Raw genomic sequence first — 25,546 nt, forward strand, 5'->3', positions numbered from 1 at the left:
TAAAGCATTATATCTTGCAGCTTCTTTTTTTTTCTTTTCTAGAAATCTACTTTGACTCATTTTTTACTCTTTCCCTACGTTTGTATTTAAGTGGGCAGGCAGCAAACAGTGGGGATAGAGATTTAGACTGTCAATTATTCTGCTTACTCAGAGTTTAAGTGTTCTGTTTGATGTCTCCTGGGAGAGAGTAACAGATGTAAAAGCACTTACTTTAGGGCTATGTTAAATGCCATCACTAGTTTTAAAAAAAAATTCTATATAGGAACATGCCTCTCACGGCAATAGGAATTGGCAACAATTTTCTCTTTAAATACCATTGGCTAAAGTCTCACGATGTTGAAGTTTGATATACATTAAGCAGTCAGCCACATGTTTAGCATCCCTATAAAACATCACCCTGTTGTCTACCTTCAGCCAAAAAATGTAGTCCACATTGTATATATGGACAAACTGCCGTGAATTTATATAAGTATTTCATCATTCATGGTTTGATTTTTTTTTTCTTCTATCATTTGCTGTGGAAACCATTTAAACAAAAAACAAAAAACAGAAACTGCCACTGCTCAGCAGCAGTTCTAGAGAAGACCCCTCAGCCTATCTGTAAGAATTCCCATATGAAGAGCTAGAATGGACACCATGACTAACAGGACAGGGCTTTCTGGAGAGGAGGTAGAGGCATACATGATGCTCACAAGACAGTGTAAAAAGCCTGCCCATCTGGAATTAAAAGATATATTTATTTAAAGGGGGTCTAGTTATCCTTTAGGTGTTCAGTAATTATTTTCTTTGCTAAGCTTACCTAAGCTAAAATAATCTTTCTTCTATATTTTTTTAAATGTAGGTCATGTTAAGTATTATTTAATATACATAGTAGGTTTTTGAAAGCAGTAATAGTTCATCGTTATTTAATGTACACTACACACTTTATGCAAAGTACTAGTTTTAATCTTCATAGGAATTCTATTACGATCTTCATGTTACAGTTGAAGACAGTGAGAATTGAACCGTCAAGTAACACGCCCTAGAAAGTGGGACAGTAGAGACTTGAATCTACGTTTGCCTGAACCCAAGCCGCATTTTTTTTTTTATTGGAGTATAATAGCTTTACAATGTTGTGTTAGTTTCTGCTGTATCACAAAGTAAATCAGCTATATGTATACATATATCCCCTCCCTCTTGGACCTCCCTCCTACCCACCCCCATCCCACCCATCTAGGTCTCCAAAGAGCACCGACCTGAGCTCCCTGTAAGTCAGAAAGAGAAAAACAAATATAATATATTAACGCACATATGTGGTATCTAGAAAAATGGTACAGATGAATTTATTTGCAGGACAGGAATAGAGATGCAGACATAGTGAACGGAAGGGTGAGCACAGGAGGGGAAAGGGAGGGTGGGATGAATTGGGAGATTAGGATTGACGTTTTACATATTTTACCATGTGTAAAATAGATAGCTAGTGGGAACCGATTCTCAATTTTTAACCCCTTCACTCTACTGTCTCTAGTTGGGTCTCATCAATTTTAAGCTGATTCCCAAAGTAGCTTTGGAAATAGAGTGAGTGTTACTGAAATTAGCATAAAACTTGAAACCAAGATTTTGGACTATTTCAGATAACTACACATATGCGTGTATACATACACACACATATAAATAAGAACTCACACTTTCACAAAATAACATTTAAGTTCCATTATAAAATTTTTACGTAAATCTTGAAAACATAATCATATATATAGAGAGAGAGAGAGAGAAAATGAAAGGAATTGAAAATTGAGAAACTTCTTTTAAGTGAATCCTCAATTTGTTAAAATGTTTTTAGTGCCACAGTGATCAAGTATTTCAATAATTATTAACCTCTCTCATAAAGAAGATCTAAAGAGTCAATGTAAAGTAGACACAGTAGCTCTATTAGCTTCAGCACTTAGTTTGTGCTCTTGTACTATAAGAACAAATGCTAATTACTGTTCAGCCCTAATGCTAATCTCAGCATCTGCTAATTAAAAGATCACATCTTCTGCAAAGTAAGCATTATCATTCAAATGAAAACATTAATCAGTTTGAAAAATCAATCAGCTGAAAGGAGAAAGTTGTCAGCCCCCAATGAATTGATACCAGTGCAACCTCAGGAGTGCAAAAGAGCTAGTGTCAATTTATATGCCTCTGCTACACAGATTCACATTGTTACAAAAGTTGTTCAGAAATGTTTTTTATTGTGTTTCCCTATTTCACCCTGACCATTCACTTACATATTGTTTCTATATTCAATATCACAATATCATCTGGCTGTTAAGGAGACCTTATTTTACATTTAATGCACTAGAGATGTGATTGCTGACCAGATTTTAAAAATAGACGCAGAGTTTTCAAAAAGCTAATGCAACTTAGTGAGATATTTCCAGAATACTAATAACTGCAGAAAAGCTCAGCTGCATTAATTATCTTACAGCTGTTTTTTGCTTTGTTAAAGCTAACTGATAGGTCTATCTTTTATGATCTTTATCAATATTCAGAACATCTAAAATGCAGATGGGATTATCCTTCAGGTCAGAGGAAAAAAATGGCATTTCTCAGCTTCACTCATGGAGTTGTCATAGACAAAAGACTCTAGTATTTTGTTACTGGTGATCTATTCCACCTCATTTTGTGTTTTTCCCTGTGTCAAAGGATAGAGACTAACAAGAACCTATACGCTCTTCTCTCTCCAGGTGGAGGACAATGCAGCTAACCCAACTCTGTTAGCGAAAAGATTATTTACTTGTTCAATAGGAACCCATCCCACAAAACTAAAAATTGTGACATATGTATACATAAGGGATAGAAAAATACACAAAAAATACCATGTAAAGCTTTCAATTTCTTAAATTTTAGAAGTTTAATGTACCTCAGATTCCCGGCAGCCCAAATGAATATGTATTTGGAAAATGTTAAGATTCCTAACATTTTCAGAATGTATTGCTCATGCATTAAAAAAAAATTAGGGAAAGTAAGCTTAAGTGATTTCTTACTAGTCAGCAACAACAATAAAGTAAAATATAAAACTATAAACTCAGATGGACTACAACTATAGATGATAAATAAATTTCTTTTCATTCTGAAAAATAAATGGGTAAAGAATTATACATAAATTCACATGTAAAGCAAAAGATATAAATGTAGTAATATCTGAAAGAGAAAGTCAAATTCATAGCCTTGTTTATCTAAAAAGATAGGAGGAACGCCGGTGTAGACAGATTTACAATAATGATTTCATTGGGTAGACATAAGAGTTTTGATATATACCACACTGAGGAAACAGCTCTAATTCACTTTATTGAATTATGAAATAAATAATACTTTTTACAAAACAACTTCATGTGACAACTGTAATTCAGAGGAATTATTACTAGAATTTATCATGCTTTTCTTCAAGTTAATAAGACAGACTACTGGAACCTATATATCTTACACTGACCTTCACTTACAGAGACTAAAAATCACTAAAAATAATTAGTTTGCTATCATAATATTGATGCATGCTCATAAAAATTCATTTTATATATATAATCCCTAAAAAGCTTTATTAAAATAAGTCATATGTAGTAAAGACTGTTTTCATATAATACCAAAGAATAAACAAGAGTTTTCAATTGTATTAATTTTTTTATCTCCATGATGCATTGTGTAGAAAAATGGCTGATGGATTCACCAAATAAAAAGCTGTAACATGTCTCCTCATTGACCACATTACAGACAGAAGGATTCACTCTCACATGCTTAGAAACATTGATGAAAGCTGAACATCTAGAGGAAAAAAGGCCTCTCAAGGGCAGGCTCACTATATTCAAGTCCACAGAGTTAGATATACACGAACAGAAGGTCAACTTACTAATTTACAAGGAGAAATAACCTTCACAGATACTAGAGGTCTCGTCCATCAGTCCATTATTTCCCTAAGGGCAGATGGTCTCACCAATGGGTGAAGAATTTCTTTCCTACACAACCACTGTCAACCAGCTCTTCTCCTGAGTGACACATTATTTCATCAGATCTAGTCATACTTCAACCCAGCAAAGAGCTTCAGGCCAGAGAGCGATTCAGTCACTTTGAGGTGGCTTTACACACCTATGCTTTATCCATTCTGCACTTATCTCACCATTGGAGGAATTTTTATTTCCCTTCTTTCTTACTTTCATAAGCAACACTTTGGTCTACAAGCTCTCACACACTGCACTATCATTCTGAACTGTAAGCATTATATTTGTAAAGTTTTATACAGTCAATGACATAGCCAGAAAAGATGTAGTAATAAAAAAAATTAGCCAAATCATAGGTTTGAACTGCAAATTAAGAATTACAGGTCAACTAGTTCCACCCTTTTTAAATTATCATAAATGTAGGATAAGTAAACACACAGTACAGTTGAATACTTTCACTTAATACATATCTGCTAGTGCAAACTCTAGGTCAGCAAGGCACATTTGGGGAATGAAGATTTGGAGGCTGAATGGACCTAACACTTACCGAGTGCCTCTTACCATTAGGCATGTAACTAGATAAATGAGAATATATTCTCTCATTAATTCCTTACAGACATAGGGTGGGTATTGTTACCTCTACATGCAGAAGAACAAACTAAACCTCTTCTTCCAGGTCTTCTGGGACTTGCTCTGTTAGCTATGTAGTTCTTTTTTCACTCACATTTTCTACAATTCATATTCACATTCCAGCCTCTCTCATCTTGAAAGTGCAAGTGAGCAATGCAGCACACAAATAAAAAACCAACCCTCACAACTGTCTGTAATTCTCCTTTGGACACTGCCAAAAATTTCTCTACCTCTTCCCAACAAATGGGGAAATAATTTATACTTGCTGTCTGTCCTTAATCACCCTTCATTCAATCACCAACCCACCGCAATCATCTTTCAGCCAGCACCACGTTTCACTAAAACTGCTTTGGAAAAAGGTCACTAATTACATTTGAACAAGAACTTCTGAAACACTCTCTTTCTTTGCTTCCATTTTTAAATTAAAGTGTTTTTCCTCCACACTCTGTGATCATTCCTTCTTGTTTCCCTTTTCTAGTTTTGATCCCTCAGTGTTAGAGTTCATCATGAATTTACCCTTGGCTATATTCTATGCCTGCACTTTATGACTCCTCCTAGTAATTTAATCCATAACCTTGGCCTCAACCTCCACCCAACGATGCCAAAATCTATAGCTCTAGTCCAAATCCGCCCCATAGCTCCAGAAATCTAACTCCAGTCTGAACCCATCTGGGAGGGGAAGAAATGTCTTATACTGAATGCAATACTTTTCCCACCAATTTTTTAATGTTCTTCTAAGACCATAAAATGACACCACCATCCTCGCTATCACCCAGGTAAGTAACATGTAAATCAATTTAGATTTCTTCTCCTTTACTGTCCAACCACAAGTTAATCATTAACTCCTAAATATTTCACTTTCTTACAACCTCCTATATATCAGTACACTTCTCACCATGCCTGGTTAGGTCTTTAACATCTTTCCAAGAGGCATCTAAGACTGGCCTCCCTTGCAGAACTACTTATTCTCCATATCCTATACCCACTAACTGCGAGAAAGTCCAAACTCCTTACCAGTGTCCAGACCCAGAAGTTGGCTCATACCCAGCTCTAATCATCAGAATTCCTGACTCTTCCTGAAAACCACATCAATACAACACACGCACACACACACCAAACTTATTCTAAAGTTCATCCTCTTCTGTCACACCTTTCAGCACAATATTCAGGTCAGTGCCACATTGATCCAACACCTAATGTAGTCTCAGGAAACCAATTTCAACTTCTTTTGTTGACTGACCTGATCCACAGTATGTTTTAAAACCAGGGTATGATTATTAAAATTACAGAGTTCTCTTCTCAGTTAATGTCAAGAGAAAGAATTCTCACTTTGCCAGTTTGGATCTGCCAAACCACAACTTCCACCATAGCAAGAATTTTGAACTAAGTGTATTATCATGTTCTTCACTGTCACAAATTAAGAAGCTTTTCTATCTACATCCACCAGTAATAACGGGGCTCACACTTTACTACACCAAGACTTCTGAATTACTTAGCAGTTTCAGCTCATGATGATAATAAATCCCTACACTAACAATATAATGCTGGTGTTACTTAGACTGTGAATACTGAATATATGCATAGGCTGCTTAGAGTTATTAGGAAGCACTTCTGACATTCTAAAACTTCCAGTGTCAAGAAACAACTTAAATTTGATACTGAACCTTGAGGGCAAGCCCTTGCATTCACTCAGATAATGTAACACTGCCTTTCATACATAACTGGATACCAAAATTGATGCAAATATCATTAAAGATATATACAGTAACCCTAATACTGAACACATTTTAAGATATAATGAACTTACTACAAGAGTAAAGAAAATGTAATTTTTCAAAAGTAAAAGATTTTCCTTCCCAAAGAGGCCCTTTTCATTGTGGGGCTAAGGAGGATGCTGAAATTCTTAACCTAAGCAGGTCATTTTATCTATCATCCTCATTCTATCAGTAAAAGATGCCTCCCTCCTTATTAGTAAATTAAGGTTTTCCCTAACAAGTATCCTTGAAATCTCCTATTTACCGCTAAAGCAGGGTTCATATCTATAGCTATGGATTATGTGTCACTGTGCCCGAACAGCAGAGATTGTAAGTAACACACTTTTATGACCTTATTCATTTTCTAACTTCTATACAACCTAACTTATATAGGAATTTGGATTAAACTTCCTTATACATTCTGACATCCATCAAGTCTTTATTCAAATGTCACCTTCTCAATGAAGGTGATACCTGTAGCACGGGAACACTCCCACAGTCAGCACCGCAGGAGTTAACCTCATTAACATCTTCTCACATATCCTCTGGTCCACCCCCCAGAACGCCCCTCAATACCCTTTCTCCAGGGCTCCACCTCCAGCAGAGAAAGCACTGTCACGGGGGCTACTAACTGCGCAGGAGACATGCAGGCTCTCGGGCTAACTTCATATTGTTGTTTGTTCCTCTGAGTATCTGTTCCATTACTTTCGCGTTTCAACAACTTCAACTTTTTGGTCTATAAAATGAAGGATCTGGATGGTAAGTACAGACCTTGAATTATTTTAGCAGTATAGCCTGGGAAGAACAGCTCTTGCAATCAAAGGGATGAAGGAAGAAAAAATATAAAAGTAGTACATGGCATCAAGCGTGGGTGAGCAATGGCCTTAAAAAGAAAGAAGGCAGAAGTACCAGAAACTAAAATAAAGAATAAAGAGATTAATTTTTAAAAGAAGAACTGTAGGAATTTAACCCACACCACTTCAATCACGCACAATTGCCTAAATAGATGACCTGGTCCTAAGTGAAAATATGTGTGCAGAAGCAGTTAAATAAAACTAAGTTGAATATGTTTAATATAAGGTTGTATATTATTATTATTATTATTATTAGGGGATATTTACATTTTCATTAACATATTCAAATAAACCAGATGGCTTTTTTCATAATGAATTTTAGTACTAATTATAAAATAAATAAATTTGTTTGCAAAGTCCATCATAAGAAATACTCAAGCACATAATTCTGCAATAGAGCTATATTATAGAACTATTGAGGCATCATCACTATCCACATTCAAGCTGACACACGGGCAACAAAATCACCTTGACTGATGACAATTTTGGGTGAGTCGTGGTGCTGGCGGCAGTTTCCACACGTGGCACGGCCTCCTTTGGCTCTATTCTGGTGAGTGCCCTGATGAAAGCTGAGGGCCTGTCTCCTCACAAGGTATTTTCAGTGCCTTCAACTGTAATAATAACTATCTTGAAGCACATTTTCCAAGTGCCAGGCACTGTTCTAAACACTTCACATATCTTAAGCCATTTAATCTTTAGAACAGCCCTGTGAAGCAGCTGCTATCATTAGCCCATTTTCAAGATGAATAAACTTACTTTTCCAAAGTGACACTGCTAGGAACTGGTAGAACTAGAATTCACACCTAAGTAAACATTAGAATAGACATTCTATCTCTTTAAATCTAGATAAGAATATATAAGACAGTGTAATGTAATACATATAACAATAATTGATCACTTACTCTATAACAAGTCTGACTCTGGTTTCTCCATACACATCATCACATGCGTAGTATTCCCGAAGAAAAGAAAGGACCAAGGAAGTCCCAATTTAGGGAGAGGGTTTGTTTTTGTGTTTTGTCCCCTCCTGACAACCTCCATAAATGATTTCCCTGTGTGAATCACTAGTCAGCTGTTGGCCTCTTCATTCTTCAAACCCTCTCACCTGGAATCATAGGACGTCTTCCAACTTCAGTTTCTGCCCCACCCAGCTGCCAGAGAAGGCTGCAAGCAGAACAGCAGCTTCGATCTACCCACTGGAGTCATGTGGATTTACTTTTATTGCGGCAAACTGCTCATCTGGCCTGGCTGGGTCCAGCCCTGCACACGCTGGCTGAGACCATCTTCTCCTAGAGATCTTTCTTCTAACAATCCTCACCATGTTGGAACACTCTATCCAACTGGGCTGTTGCTTCAGTTTCCTTGTCTAGAACAATCAACACCAGCTTGGGCTGGAGGCCTGCCTGGGCCCAAGCCACCCTACCTAGTTCTTACCAGCATTCTTCCCCAGGAGACCGTTGGCTTTCATCTAAGACTAAAACCTTTGAGATTGATCTGCAAGTTTGCTAAGCCCCAAGATATTATTAGGCATATCAGGATACAAACTTCTAATTAGTGCACATTTTTGTGCACTAATAAATATTTATAAAAAATATTTATAAAATAAATATTTTGTTGAATAGGTAACTAAAGCTATATTCCTATAAAACTCATGTGATAGCTGGTTGGGATAAACAGTAATAGGTATTTTTATAAACAAAACACGCAAATCAAAAAACCACAATGCAGGTGAAAGGGTTTTAAAAAATTGGGGAAATAAATCTCATTACAGTTTCTTGACAACTTATGCAATTAACCCCACATTACAAATTCATAAATGATAAGGAAAGGCTGCAACATTTGTAATATTCACAATATTTGAGAGTTCGATTAAGTACTCTTTCATTTGACCAAACTGGGACTAATGCTGATGATCAAAAAGAATTCACATGTAATACAGTAATAACAACAGCAGAATGGCTACCAGACATGCAGCACTCACTAGGTACCGAGAACTGTGCTAAGGGCTTCTGCAGATAGTACTAGCTGCTTATCATTCACCGCCCTTTTCCTAAGTAACAGAAACTTGTTCAGGATAAGAATGTGCTTATTTAAAAATTACTTGATTCCCCTGACACCCCTGTAGCTAGGAGTGGCCCTGTGACACATCCCTGATGAAAGGCATACAAGCTGAGTATTTTCTAGGAAAGTTTTCCTCTCCCAGTACTGGTTCCAATACCTCCCCACAACTTCTTCTCCTCCTTCCCATGGCTGATATGAATGCCTGGAATGTGACGGGCTGAAAGGGCAGCATCCATGTTGTGACCACGAGAATACGCAGGATATAAGAGCATCACAAAGCAATACGAGCTTCAGGTCTTACTGTCATCACAAACCTGCTACACTAGTATTGGACTACTCACCTCTAGAATTATTTTTGCATGAATAAAACGAAGCTGTATTTGGTTAGATCTCTTTAGGCATATTTGCATGAATTATCTCATTTCAGTTTTTAGTTTGTGAATTTAGCAATATTCTTATTCTAGGAGCCTAGTAAAATTAAAATGCCTCTATGGCAGTATTTTAACTACTGTAATAGTAAGGGAAAAATGTATTAGTCACCATCATTTAATAGCTTTCTTCTTTTCTTGCTGTCATACCACTCCTAATTTATCCCCACCTCTCTACTTCTCTTTATTCCTAAGGCTGCCTGATTATCTACCCATTCTTGGATAAAGCACTTACATGTTATGATAATTGCTAAATCCATTCCAAAGTAAATTAACAAATCTCTTCTTTAGTGAAAATGAAAATAACAAATATATACCAAAATTTAACAGTGTTTAACTTCTAACTACCTAACAATGATATTTCTGCAAATTTATCCTCAATCCTCTCTCATAATATTATCATATGTTACATGGTGCTTTAAAATCCTAAAATGATGCTTTCTTTAAAGAATTATAATAATTAATATTTATTGTTTTTATTGTGGAACAAACTGCTCTGTGCTTCAGATATATTATCTCATGATTCTTAACACTACTGATGAAGTACTATTTAGTATCCCCAATTTGCAACAGACCCAGGAACATGCCAATATCACATAACTAGTCATTGCCAATCTACACTCTAGACACTCTTTAGCCCTCACTTAAATACCCGATGCTGAAATAAGTTTTTTAAATACATTCTAAATTTTTGATTCATAAAGTCATTTAATGTTAGTCTGGAGGGTTTTTTTTTTATTTTTATTTTATACTGGAGTATAACCGAACAATGTTGTGATAGTTTCAGGTGCACAGCAAAGGGACTCAGCCATACATATACATGAATCCATTCTCCCCCCAAACTCCGCTCCCATCCAGACTGCCACATAACATTGAGTAGAGTTCCCTATGCTATACAGTAGGTCCTTGTTGGTTATCCATTTTAAATATAGAAGTGTGTACATGTCAATCTCAAACTCTCTGACTATCCCTTCCCCCCATCCTTCCCCCGTGGTAACCGTAAGTTCGTTCTCTAAGTCTGTGACTTTTTTTTTTACATATTTACAAATTAAAATTAACACATGTATGGTTGAAAGGAAAAAATTAAGTTAAAAGAAGCCATATATCCAGTGTCAATCTGAAGATCAAGATGTCTAATATGTACATTAAAATTCAAACGTAAAAAATCTTACCCCAAAATTCAAGTTTTCTCAAAACAATATTATGAAGCAAATAATGTCTAGATAGGACTACCAGAGTAATTCTTTTCATTGGCTTACTACTACCTATTTGAACTACTTACTTCAAAACTGTACTGTCTATTACCACTCACTTGGCATAGGCCATTTTACATTTGCTCATTATTCATAAACAGATAAATAAGGCTGTAATAAGCACATAAGCAAAGACACCAACATATGAAATGTTGAGCATGGTAGGCAAAGAGCTAGTAGTTTAATATGACTAGGTGAGAGTGAACAATGTTCCAGAAGATGACCTTAAAATGGTCAGAGCCTAGACCTACTAGAAGGTAGAAAGTAGCAGAGCAGGCCCCTAAATCCCTTGCTTTGCCTCTGTCTCACCGTCTCCCTCAGGGAAGCAGACACGTATTTTACCTGTACATCTGCCAGAAAACAGGCTCAGCTGAAGCACATGAAGATAAATAAGAGATGAACCTGTCCTCAGTAAGCCGACTGATCAGTTATTAACTGTTGTTGACAGAGAGGGATTTAATCCATGCTGAAGCATACAATTATAGACATAAAGAAAATTTTTTCCACATAATGTTAAACACATTAAGGACTAAGGAAGGTCTTTTGCAAATAATCAAAACTTTCCTCTGTCATGATTTGCTATGCTTACAGTTCCTCTCAGTCCTGTTTTAGTCTGGAACGTTTACTTTTTTCCACTTACTGTCTTCTACTCTAAGAATAGTGGGTTTTATGACTGATGAGATTGGTGAAGAATATAATCTTGATAGTATTAGATCTAAGCATCAAACTAGAATATTTAACTTGATTCTGTAGCCACAATGACTTGGAAGTACAGAATTTATCATGCTATGGAAAAGATCGTTTAAATGGTGACAGATAAATGTTAACATCAGTAACATTTAATGATTTCCTAAAATAGTAATGGCATTCCTTTCCTCCTATGCTAGCATCCAGATATGAACTTCAGGATAAGAAAAAAGGAATACCATTATCATAGCATCATGTATTAAAAGAGGCATGGCATATCATTACTGTTTTAACAAAGTAAATAATGGCAAAAATTATCAACCTTACACAGTTGCAACTATAACTTACTCCACGTTTAAAAACATCCCCAGTACATTAGCAGAAAAACTGGTGAAATATGAACAAGATCTTCAATCCAGAATTCAGTTAATGGTATTTTACCAATGTCAATTGCCAGATTTTGATAACTGAACTACAGTTACTGTCTTAGTCTGTTCAGGCTGTTATAGCAAAATACCAGAGACTTGGGTGGCTTATAAACAGTAGAAATTTATTTCTCACAGTTCTAGAGGCTGAAAGTCCGAGATCATAGTGACGCAGATTCGGTGTTTGGTAGGGCTTCCTGGTTCACTGACGGCAGTCTTTTCACTGTGTACTCACATGGCAGAGAAGGTAGCTAGGGAGCTCTGTGGGGTCTCTCTCATAAGAGCACTAATCCCATTCATGAGGGCTCCACCTTAATGACCTAAGACCTCTAAAAGTTCTCACCTCCTCATACCATCATATTGGCATTGTGATTTCAACACATGAATTTAGGGAGGACACATTGAAACCACAACAGTTACATAAATGGTAACATTAGGAGACACTGATTAAGGCATATATGGGAACTCTTTGTACTATTTTTCTGTTAGTTGAAATTGATCCAAAATAAAACATTTAAGAAAAACGCCAGTTCTTTTATCATAAAATTTTAGATTAGTTTGTTGAGCTGTCCAGATGTCACAGAACGTCAAATGATGACCATTTCAAATATTCAAAAAGCTTTAGAATATCAGCATATCACAGCTTCTACTGTCTGTGTTTAACAATTAGAGCTTATTAACCTTTGATTTTTGACAAAAGAATGGTTTTACAAAGATACAGCCATGAATGAAAAATGAAAATCTAAGTGCTACTTATGAACCTGAGAGGCAAAACACTGTATTTCATTAGTTATAAAATTCTAAGGTTCAGCTCAGCCAAGGATAGAAATAAAGAACAGATCATACTTTCCCATTAGGATTGTAATATAATTCTGAAAGATAAGAAACACTTTGCAGGAAATATGTTGCCATAAGAAAAGGTAAAAATTCCCTACGCCATCTTTTGCAGACATCTTTGCTAAGGCAAAACAAAGCTTTACTCCTTCATTCATCCACTGTGCATTTATGAAGCATGTATTATGTGCCAGCACTGCAATTCATGTTGAGCTCCAAACAACAAAATTTTAAATAAAAAGATTTTAAGATCATTTTGATATATAACTTGCTCCCAAAGCACAGATTAGTAAAATAATCTAGTTCTAAATATCTAAAAGGGGTCAAATATGGTTTCTCAGTAGGGTATATTTCTGTTTCTTCTTCACTGAGAGTTTAATCTCAATTTACAAAGATAATGAGGCTCCACTTTCAGATACCTTTTAATTATTCTGAGGATAGAAGACAAGAGTTGGATTTTGTAGAATATCCATTTTCCATTAGTTTTTTGTTTTTTTTTTTTAACTAACACCTACATATCTCCAGAGTGGGGTGAAATTACATCTCCATGCCACATTCCCACTTGAGCTGCCCTTCAAGTTGTTTGCTAGGCAATTTGAAGTAAAAGCAGAAAACCTCTCAGGGTTTTCACCTCCTCCATCTTCCCATAACGTGAGGCCAATAAATAAAGGTCAAACATATTCTACTTTATAATTCAGAGATTATTCACCTCAGTAGTGATATCTGCATTTCACCTAAAGTCAAGAATCTAACGTCCCATAAAATGAATGGACTTCTGCTATCCACTCCGCACCAAAATCTCAGCTCTATTAATGACCCTGAAGTTAAAATAATCCCACATGCACAGAAAATGAGATTTCTGACAATGTAGAAACGAATGTTACACCTCAAAAAAAAAAAAAAAAAAGAAAGAAAAAGATTTTTCTTGTCTCCCACACTTCAAAATGAAATGACTTATTTATGGTTACAAATGCTAAAGATTGTCTAGTTATAACTAAAATAGGCTTGAAGTGTTCTCTTTTAAAGAAGGGGTCGTTAAGCTCAGCCATTGGGATAACTATAGATACTGAGACACCCCTCACCAAGCTAAGAGGGAAGAGTTGTGCTACTGTCTGATGGGAGGCATGATAGTTATAATCGGGTTTAGAAATGTTAATGTTTATGCTAATATTTGAACTGAAAAGGAACAATAGAGAACTAAATCTAAGCTTGGCAAAGTGACTCACCTGTAACCCACGATGAATCATCATAAATTCCAGATGGTAATTCTCGGGGAGACAAAGCGTGGGGGTGGGGAGCATTCTGAGAGGCTGTTAGAGAAAAATGAGACTTTGAGAGCCACTAGGAAAAATATTCAGAGAACCAGAAGGTAGAAAGCAATGATGGAAAAGATGTTAAATGAAACAAGGGAAGCAGTCACTGGATTTTCACTCTGACCATGGGCCAGGAAAGAAAACAGATACATAGGACTGAACCCAAAGAACTGGATGAGCTAGTAGGGTTGTTACTGAAAGACCGGTTTTGACTGTTGACTGGGGCTCAGAAGAAAGGGCCTTGCTCCTCTAAGAATGAAGTAAGCTCAGCTCTGGAAATAAACTGGATGTCACTAAAAGAGCAGGAGGAAGTAAAAATAGAGATGCCCATTAAACAGATGCCCGTTAAACTATATTAATCTATATATTGCTGAACTGAACAACAAGGTGGTATTTGTAATTATCTGCACAGACGAACATTGACTCTAGTATTAGGACTATCTTGCCCTACCACATGATTGTTAGATGATATTATATTCATGCCCCCAGGACAACACTGAGGTTAAAGAAGATGAGGCAGAAAGGATAATGTTCCTATCGGTATAGAGATAGGAAGGAGAGAAATAGGAAGGCCAGACACTGGCCCAGTAACTACATAAAACTAGGCATGTTTCTAAAAGGTTCAGTCTTATATAGCCCTTCAACCGTGGGGCGACCAACTCATGGAAGGTGGGTTTGATTGGAAACTAACCAGCCCACAGTACCATCCAGGAAGTGGCTCCTGTCACAATAGGATACCAAAGGAACACCCACACATTTCATGTTTTTGGCCACTACTATATCAAATTGTAATCAGTTTTAAAAGAACAAAAGAGTGGCTTCCACATTCATGTAGCATACATTCTAATGTCAATACAAACACAAAGGCACATAAACACACTTCAGATATGTATAAGCCCACCCCCAAAATCATAACTCTGACAAAATAAACACATTGAAAGCTGGAAGAAAGAGGAATGACAAAGGTAGTTTATTAGATATGAAATGTTCATCAGATCTGTCTTTGAGACCCCACTCAGATATACACAAAGATTCTTTCTGGAAATAAAAAATTAAAGTATGATTTTTTCAACATTATTCCAAAAATACGTTATAACTTACCAACACAGAAATTTTATGAGTAGAAAAGGTACTGACCACTTTAACAATGCAGCAAGCATTCTAAATGAGAGGTTAACAGATGTCAAGACACTTACCTAGTGCTTTGTTAACTCATATTTCTGACTGTAATATTTGGAGATTCCTCAAATGACACACTTAAAGTCTGGGATCTGTTGGTGTTGTGCCCTTGGAAGCTGATCGCTTGCTTCTAGATTGTCATTTCTGTTATGCTTCAAAAGGCACGGGGAGACAGACAGAAACTAGGCAATGTAAGAATGGAAGGGGCCTCAAAACAACCTACTCTTCTGCCCAACAATTGCTAGGTCACAAACTCTCAGGCACACACCTCAGCATGGCAGGAAAAAAATAAAAATCAAATACAGTTTGTTACCCCAGAGTGTGTGGGCAAAATACCCACAATGTTGACATATAAATCTTAAACACAAGTAGAGTCATTTGGCTGACACCACTACTCACCAATCTGGTTCTAGACCTACATTCAAAACTACTATGTTCCAGGAGAAGCTGAGGGAACTATTTCATTTCTCTCTCATTGAGTCACTGAAGCGAAGACCAATGAGAAATCCATAAAAGGACAATTGTGCATCACTCTCCTTTCACTGCTCATATTGTACGTAGTACTCATAACTGCAGAGAGACCCTTAAATGTACTTTTCACTCTTCCCTCAAAATGCCATAATAAAAGCAAAAGGAGATAAAACTATACCTATGATTTCCCCTTCTTCCTTGGCATTCCAATCTCTCTCCAAAGAGAATTTTGTAAAATGCTTCCAACCAATTTTCTATCCACCAATTAAGAACACTTTCAAAAACCTGCTTTCTAAAGAGGACACAAATAAAACTGAAATAAGAGAGTCTGACTTTCAAAAAAAAACTCTGAGACACATCCTTAAGAGTTATTCTTAAAGCAGGAAATAAAATTCCAACTTCAATCTTCATTTTCTATATTTCCTCAATGAATAGCCTAGACAAACATCCACATAAACTGGAACAATCAATTAGCTCTGGTAATTATTACAGCTCATAGAGGTTTTCTACTATGCTAACAACTTTTCCTACAAGCTTTCCATATATTTGACAAAAATCAACAATTACATCCATAATATCAAACCCCTCACTACAACCCCTGTATACAACAATAGTGGAGGCCCCTAAGACAGCATATAAATTCAAAACTTCTATTAGTACGGAAAAGTATGATGTTGTTGATATTATCATAAGAGGAAATTAATCACTTTATTATCTGAGATTTTCTTTCCACCCTCCTTGACTGAACAATAAGAAGACAAAAATACATAAGCTCATTCCTGACCAATTCAGTCCCTATAACTATCATCCTTTCCTGCCATTCTTCTCACTGGCATTTCTAATGGAGTTTAAAATTAACATTATTTTTCCAAGTCTGATGCCTTATTTTATTTTGTTTTGTTAGCATGGCTTTTGTTTTCCTTTAGTGTTTTATGCACCATTTGCTGAGAAGTCAGCACAGCTCTAGAAGCAGTTTGTCTTTTTTTTTTTTTTTTTTGCGGTATGCGGGCCTCTCACTGTTGTGGCCTCTCCCGTTGCGGAGCACAGGCTCCGGACACGCAGGCCTAGTGGCCATGGCTCACGGGCTTAGTTGCTCCGCGGCATGTGGGATCCTCCCGGACCAGGGCACGAACCCGTGTCTCCTGCATCGACAGGCGGATTCTCAACCACTGCGCCACCAGGGAATGCTACAGAACAAAAAAGAACAGGGAATCTATTTCTCTCAAGAATTACAATAGATTTTAAAGAACGGTAAAGATAGAATTTAGGTTTGTGAGGGAAAAAAAAAACCTTGGCCATGTCACAGCATTATGTTTGTAGAATAAAGCACCCAATAGTGTCTTAACAAGTAGCCTCAAGACAATATAAAATTAACAAAAACCTACATGGACATATAAACTAAATGAAAAGTAGACTCTAACTCAATGCCTCCAGAGGATAAAAAGAAGTAAACTTCATAAAAATAAAAAATCGAAAAGGCTTCTCCGCAATTATGGTTATGATGATATTGGCACAGCATGGTTTTAACCACATAGAAGGCTAATATTTATTTTCAACAAATGTAGCTAGAAAAATGTTATTATATCCCCTCCCTTTTTTCACTAGGAGCATGCTGATTGAAATGGATTCATTTATCTAAGCTGACAACTAGACAAAACTGTATTGCGAATATTTTTTATCTCTGATTAAATAAAGAACTTAGCAACATCTGGTTTGCTACAATTACCCAAAATTGTTCAAAGTAAGTTTTTTTGATATGCTTAACTGTGTCACTCTGTGTTTCACAGTTTTTTTTAATACAACATTCAGAAGAAAATAAATAATAAAACAACTTAATTATGGAAGAAAGTATTCATTCCAATATGAGACTCAAAAACTCATGGAAAAATTACTAATTCACTTTTATTTTAGAGCAGTCAGGATTATAAGTAATATCAGATATTCAATTACCCAGAACTTAGGGTTTTTACTTTCTTTCATAAAGTCCTTTCAGCTCTCAAGAGAGGTTTAAAACTGTAACTCTTCTACATACTATAATTAGAGAACAGAGAATATCTTATATTGAAATAGCAGTTCTTCAAGAGGATACAAATATTGACATCATACTACAAGCCTACCTCTGAAGAGTAAGTTCTCACAGGCCAAGTATAAAGGGCACCAAGTCCTAGTTCTTACACACCTGCAATTGCTTTCAGAATACTTGGCTACAAAATATTTTTGAAAACTAGACTGTTTTTATTATGCATACCAACTGTATACTTTTTTCTCAAAACCACCAATAATTTTGCTGAATTTTACCTAATCATAATTCTTCATTGTTTCATGTTTTTATAAAACTGTATTCCATTCAATATGAGAGAGGTTTATTCAAGATAAAGGAGCTCATACTCTGTCCTCTTTATCAGTTAATTATTTGTGACAGTAATACTGTTTGTTTAAATTGTCCCTTTTAAAATAAGCAATTTTCTTCAAATTCTAAAAATAGTTGATTTAGGGGGAAATGTACTTTGGGGAAAGGGGAAGACTGTCTGCCCTGAAATACTAAGTATAGAAAACTATATTTTATAGCCTGTATGTATTAGGTATATATGCCTACAGAATGTATTAGAAATAAGTAATAAGGCCATTTCTGACATTCTTACCTGACAGTGCCTGCAAGTGTTCAGGCTTCCATTTGTATCTCATAAATTGCTACATAATCAATCATTCCTTTCAGAATAAGTCAGAGATTAAAAAAAAGATAGTATGGTGTTTATGAAGTAACATGACAAAATGATTCCAAATGGAAACCCATGAAGATTGAAGGCAACAGATTGAGGTGATGTAAATCTTGCAAAAAGTCTGGCAGCAAAGGATAAAAAGAGATGGCTTGAATCACTGTGTTCTACTCATTCTTGCTATGTGCAAGTGTGATAGCACCTATTTTTCCCATCTGACTCTCATATACAATAACCAAACCTTATATTATATGACAGAAACTAATTTAATTCTCATAATCTCACTATGAAATAGATATAATTAGCCCACTGATACACAGAGTAAACTGAGGCTCAGAAAATGACCCAAAGTCACAAAGCTATTACTTGGCATGTAGTTCCAAAGTTTAGGCTTAAGTTCATCTGACCCTAAAGTCCATGTTCTGAATCACTAAGTGTCATGGACACAGCCAAGTTATTAGAGATAAGTTATGCTATTAATTTTTAAAATCAAACAGGACATATTTCATGTATGATGCTTATCTAACATACTACACACCTCCATCTTTAAAAAAAATTAACCTATCAAAATAAAACACAAACTCCATTTATATAATCAGGTACTCATGGTTATGAAAAAACTAAAAGCACTCCCAGCCTTAAATGAAATTATATTTCCATACAAGCATAAAACAAGAAGAGAAATAATCAAAAGGAATGGCAGAAATGTCATAAATGCCATAAAAGAGATATAAAAAAATGTATTATGGGGAATTAGAAAACAGAACACAAGGGGGAAAGACAATATTTAAATTACTAATGAAAGATATAAGAGGTAAAATGTCTTAGAAAGTCTTAAATAATATACAGTCAACTTTTTTGCATTTGTCACTCAGACTATCAGTCCACTGTAGTGTTACAAGAAACATGTATTACTGTCTTTTCAGGTGTCATTAAGATAGGAATTCCTTTGAATGACTTCAGAAATGAGGATTTACAAATAAATCACTTTGACCAAGATGAAAGAATTTTGTGGTATAAACCCTCCTAACTAAATCAAATGTGGCCCCAACATCTGATTTTATGATTTTTGTGGAGCCTTTAAAATACAAACATATAAAAAAATTCTAGTTATATTACAGGTCTCCAAAAATGGATTTTAACTTTTAGGTGAAAAATAAATCTGAAACAACTGGATACAGTATTACAACAATATATCAACAGGTAGATGAGTAAAAATTAATAAGTACCGATAGGGTAATTTAAATAATGATCACCATCACTTCACTCCCCCATGTCTTTATAATCAGACTACAGTAGCATATTAGAGTTGAAAGGGATATTATTTAATACAAATCCCTTCCTTATATATGAAGCTCTGGCCTACACTTCCCTGCTGAGAAGGGGTGCAGCAGAAGCTTAGACTCTCACTTAACTGGTCTCCCCGTATCCCCTCTCGATGCCTCCCTCCAATGACATCTACACAGAACAGCCAACATGATCTCTGTAAAATGAAAATCTGTTCTTGTTATTTCCCTGCTTCAAACTTTTAATGACTTCCCACTGCTCCTAAGATAAAGTTCAGAATACTTAAACTTCAAAAAACACTACAAATTCTGTACTCCCATTTACTTCCCTAGCCACATTTCATGACGCTTCCTGTCTCAATCCTTATGTTCCAGCTACTACGACCTTCCCTGAGTTTCTCACACGAGCTGAGCTCCACCTTACTCTAGGCCTTGATACTGGAGGTTCCTTCCTTCAGGAAGACTGTCTGCTTGGCCTATTTCTGCATATCCTCCAGGGCTCAGCAGGATGAGAAAAACTTTCATCTGGAGTGCCTGAGATCCTTGGGGCAAATATTCTCATAAAACTCATTATTTTCCTTTTTCTAATCTCTATCACAATTGTGTTTAATTTTATCACACAGGAAGCACACAATAAATGTTGATAAATGGATGAAAAAGATTAATGATCCCAAATTTGCTACTTCTTTTTTTTTTTTTTTTTTTTTTTTTTTGCGATACGCGGGCCTCTCACTGTTGTGGCCTCTCCCACTGCGGAGCACAGGCTCCAGACGCGCAGGCTCAGCGGCCACGGCTCACGGGCCCAGCCGCTCCGCGGCATGTGGGACCCTCCCGGACCGGCGGGACAAACCCGTGTCCCCTGCATCGGCAGGCGGACTCTCAACCACTGCGCCACCAGGGAAGCCCTGCTACTTCTTACTACAGTATTTTTCCTATATTAAAATTTTTATTCCACTAAGATAATTTTCTTAAACCACACTTATTTATCCTTTTGCAGAGACTCTTAAGCTAATATCATTTGTTTTATAGAACATACTTTACCATTATTTTATTCATATTCAATGATTTGTTCTAAATAACAATAAAATCAGTTTTATCATCACATACTGTGGAAAGCCTTCAAAAATTTAAATAATAAGATTAATCCTAGCAGGGGAGAGATGCTAGAAAAAGTCAGCTGTCTTTACCAAACAATAATACCATGTCTCTCTTAACAATTGTTTTTCCATATTGATATTTTACTGCTGTTCTTTGACAAGTAAAGAGTCATAACCATAGCACTGCCAAACTTTAACGCTGGTATTCCTAAAGCTAGTTCCTCCATTTCTACAGAGTTTCTCAGAACCAAAAGACACCAGACACTTACTAAGCCAATGGGCATGGGAAGAAGTTAGGATAAAAATGAACAGAAACCAACTTCTGGAGTAAAACTCCCTTCTAGTCACAACACACATACAATGTCTAAAGCTAAACTAAGAAATCTTGGTTTCAGTATCTGTATAGATCTTATCTACTCTCCTCATTTCAAATCCACAATGCCTGACCATTCTTTATGGTCAACAGATACTTTATTTTCTGACATTCTGAAATTTAGTATTATAGGCAGACAACTAATATTAAACCATTCTCTGTGTTAACTCAGCTTCTCTGTAAAATGAAAAATTCAGGTGTGTTGTCCCTACTGTCAAATCAAGGTAACTATGCTCAGTCTTCTTCCCTTTACTCACCTCTATTAGCCTCCTCCACTTGAACATGCCTGGGTCTGTGATGAGCCCTCCTAATGACAGAATGTGAAGGGAGCAGTGAACCAGCACATTCTCTAAAGCTGCCTACTCAAACTTCGTATCTCAGTTCAAATGCCACTTGCTCTGGGAAGTCTTCGCAGACCCACTCACCGGCCAGCTCAGACAAGATCTGAGCTGCTATCTCAGAGTATCCTGGACTTGACCTTTGCAGGATTTAGCAGAATTTTAACAAATAATTCATGATAGATACATTGCTTAATACCTCTTTATTTCCATGATTTGTGCAAGTGCTAAAGTCAGAGGCTCTTTCTGTCAATGTTATGCTCCACATCCCCAGCATCCTGCAGACATCTGGTGCTAACAAATACACAGTGAATGACAAAAATCAATGACTTCATAAAGCTGGTCTTTTAAGAACTGCAGAAAAAGAACAATTTAGAGTCCCACTTATAAGAAGGCATCGCTTCAAAGATCTATGAAAAATTAACACAAGGTATACAAGCTATCAGTGTGCTACATGTTTTATGTACATCATCTCATTTAATCCTCACAATAACTCTGAAAGGTAAGTATTATTTTTATTCCCATTTTACACTAAGGCATGAAGAGGCTAAGTAACATTTTCAGAGTCATAACAGAGAGCAGGTTGGAAGTCATGCACTTCTGACTCTTAAGCTTCTGCTCTCTTTCTACTTTACCTCTTTGCTTCTCATTAATATACATTATGTTCCTGTATTTTGTATTTCTCTACATGTATATTTATTACTTTCAGTAAAGATCATTAATATAGAACCAAATGCAAGTTAATGCTTAAACCTTAAAACAATTTGTAATAATTTTATGTAAATAAACTCAGCCATGTGATAAAAAAAGCAGTGAAAGGGAAACACTAAGTATATATCTAAGTATATACTAAGTATATCAATGTATACACTTCCGCTTTATAAATGAAGACATGTTGAAATTGCCTTGATACAAGATAAGAGTACTGTGAGCCCAAAGTTCTGGATGTAGAATTTATTTGATCTGTAAACATAAGGGAAAGAAAGCCAATATGAGAAACTCTATCAAATCCTATATCATATCCTAAAACGGTTGACTATTAAAGAAAACTTATTAGCATCCTTAACTGTAGGGAAATACACAGAAATTTGAGAGAAACTTATTATATTCCTTAACATTTTTAAAGAATGTAAAATATCTTCATCATATCACTTTCTTTTTAAACCTTCACAAAAAAGAATGTCTAACCTATTTTATTTGTTTAAATACGCTAATACCACATGTAATAGCGTTAACTCTTTAAGGAGAATGTAATGTGAAAATTCTTATAAAATCAACTACCTTAATAGGTAAGTTTTTTGAAAGATTAACTTGTAAACAAAGGTATTTTGTTCTAATAAACTTTATTCATATTATTTTATCTCATGGTTGTTTTTAGAGAGAAAGAACACCCAGCCTTATCCCCTACTTACGATGAAACAGACCTAGAAAAGTTATATGAGTATGTGATACAGCTATGCAGAGACGATATCTGAAATCAGAAATGAGAATTCTCAAGTGCAAGGCTGATAAATCCCTTGATAAAACACTGCATATGCTACAAACCAGCCATGTCACTTTGGGCAAGTCAGTTCAATTCTTGACGGATAACTTTATAAAAAAATTTTTTCTGTGGTTAAGAAGCTTTAACATGAGATCTACCCTCTTAACAGATTTTTAAATGGACAATATATTATTAACTATAGGCACAGTGTATTCAGCAGAGCTCTAAAACTTACTCATCTTGCATAACTGAAACTTTATACCCACTGATTAGCAAATGGGGAGTTGCTAATCAACATTTTTTTTTTTTTTTTTTGAGGAAACAAAGTGTGCAAGAGTGTGCCTTTTAGGATTCCTTCTATGCCTTTATTATTCCACATGCAGGTGCAGGGCAATTTTCAATGGCATTTGAATTTATCTTGCACCAGTAACTTCAAAAACGGCTTTCATGTTCAATTGTTTCTTCTAGGTCCACAAAGCCCATTCAAGCAGTTATACATTCATTATTAACCTAGCATTAAACTCGGTCCCATAAATATGTTCTGGTGCAGATTTAAAGAAAATATACAAAGTGAAGTAAGAACTGGTCACCAACTTGACTGTTAGAAGTGTACCTTAAATATATGTCTTTATGCTTGGAAGCAGAAATCACAAAGATGCTGTTTAAATTAGAACAGTTAGTCCCTCTGACCAAAGAATGAACTAATGAAATTAAATTCAGTAGATACTGGCATTATTGTAAAAAATGATAAAAATTTGCATTGCGTACCTACTGTTTTCCTCTTCCATTTGACTTAAGTGCTACCAAACACATTTTTTGTATCTCACTCTTATTCCTATGGACAGATCTCTAACTGAACTTAAACCTAGCAAAAATTGAGTTCACGTTTACGAATTATGAGCCATACTATTCTCTTTAGTTACTTTATTTACTGATCTCATTCTCCTTTCATAGACAACCTTCAATTGCTATAAATGTGTTTACTGACACATTTACTCCTCCTTTTCATCCTTAAATTTTAGAATAGCCCAAATCAAGCCCACCAATTTTCTTTTTCCATGAGAGGTTTGGTACAGAAGAGCTTTGTTAAAGAGATGTTTTTAGATGAACTTAAGAGATAGGTCCATTCAAAGCAGAGAACAAAACTAAGAAAGTTTATGGAGACATAAAGTGGATGGTGGACTTCTTAATTCTTCATAATTAGATTCACTGTAGGGTTTTGTTTAATATTATGTTATATTCAAAGACATTAGGCACAGTCCTATTTAAATGTTAATAGCCAATAAATTTCATTTTTTTAGTTACTGACTACAGTATTTTACTGACCTCAACTTTGATACATTGATATAAATGAGAGTTAGTAATTCTTAAGAATTACCAAACAATTGGTAAATTACTAACTTTATAAATAATGAAGAGTTAATAACTACTAACTGACAGTTAACAATTCTTAAAAATTTCCCAAAAAGAAGACCAGTTATGCACAGAGGACAATGATGCATGTGGATCACTGAAACCAGGTAGTAAAAGTCAAACAGTCATTATTTACCCTTTGTCCTAATAACTATACTTCAAGGAATCTGTGCTACAAAAATCATCAGAGAATAGGCCAAGCTTTATGTTATTTACCCTCGAAAAATATAACAACCCACATGAATAAGAAACTGTTTGAATACATCATAGTGTGTCCACACTATGAAATATTTTACAACATTAAAAATGATGCTCTCAAAAAATTAATGGAATTGGGAAATTGGAGAGAATTATACAGACTCTCTATATATTTAATATATTTCAACCTCAATTCTACGAAAACAAACACACATACACACGTAAAATGCTAATACATGGATACAATACATGGATAATCAAGCTAAAAATGTGTGACATAACCTCTGTGAATATGGCAATGTACCATTATATTATGATATACTGGTTGATTTCTGTTTTGAGTTTACATATCTCCATATTTCACAAGTATTCAGCACGAGCATACTGTATCATATAAGAAAAAAAAACTTTTTAATATGTGATCATTGAGAATGTAGAATAAGTTGTATTGAGAAGAATGAATAGGAATCAAAATTCAGCTATTACTGGCACCCAAGTAGAATCAAAAGAGCATACATAAATGATATACATTGGGATTGTGGCACAAATCCCAGAATAACATCTACCAAGCTAAGAGACAGCAGCAGAAAAGGAAGTAACTCAGCAAGATTACTAAAACAAAGCAGATGGCCTAGTACACCATCCTCTGACAGTGATACTATGAGTCCTTCACACAGATAGTACATTCATTTATAATAATGCAGGTTAATTTCTCATTTATAAATCTAATGCTTTCTTTCATACACCATTACTTTTTTGTTGTTGCTCTATCTCAACCCCTATATTCAAGCAAGAA

General features: G+C 35.5%; 1 protein-coding gene across 12 annotated transcripts in view; it reads right to left on the reverse strand.

Moving 5' to 3' along the window:
• ADGRL3 (adhesion G protein-coupled receptor L3) overlaps positions 1-25,546 on the reverse strand; it is an 861,986-nt gene that overhangs the window by 824,884 nt on the left and 11,556 nt on the right. The window lies entirely within an intron of this gene.

Source organism: Kogia breviceps, chromosome 6 (genome assembly GCF_026419965.1).
Source record: "Kogia breviceps isolate mKogBre1 chromosome 6, mKogBre1 haplotype 1, whole genome shotgun sequence".
Classification (NCBI taxonomy): Eukaryota; Metazoa; Chordata; class Mammalia; order Artiodactyla; family Physeteridae; genus Kogia; species Kogia breviceps.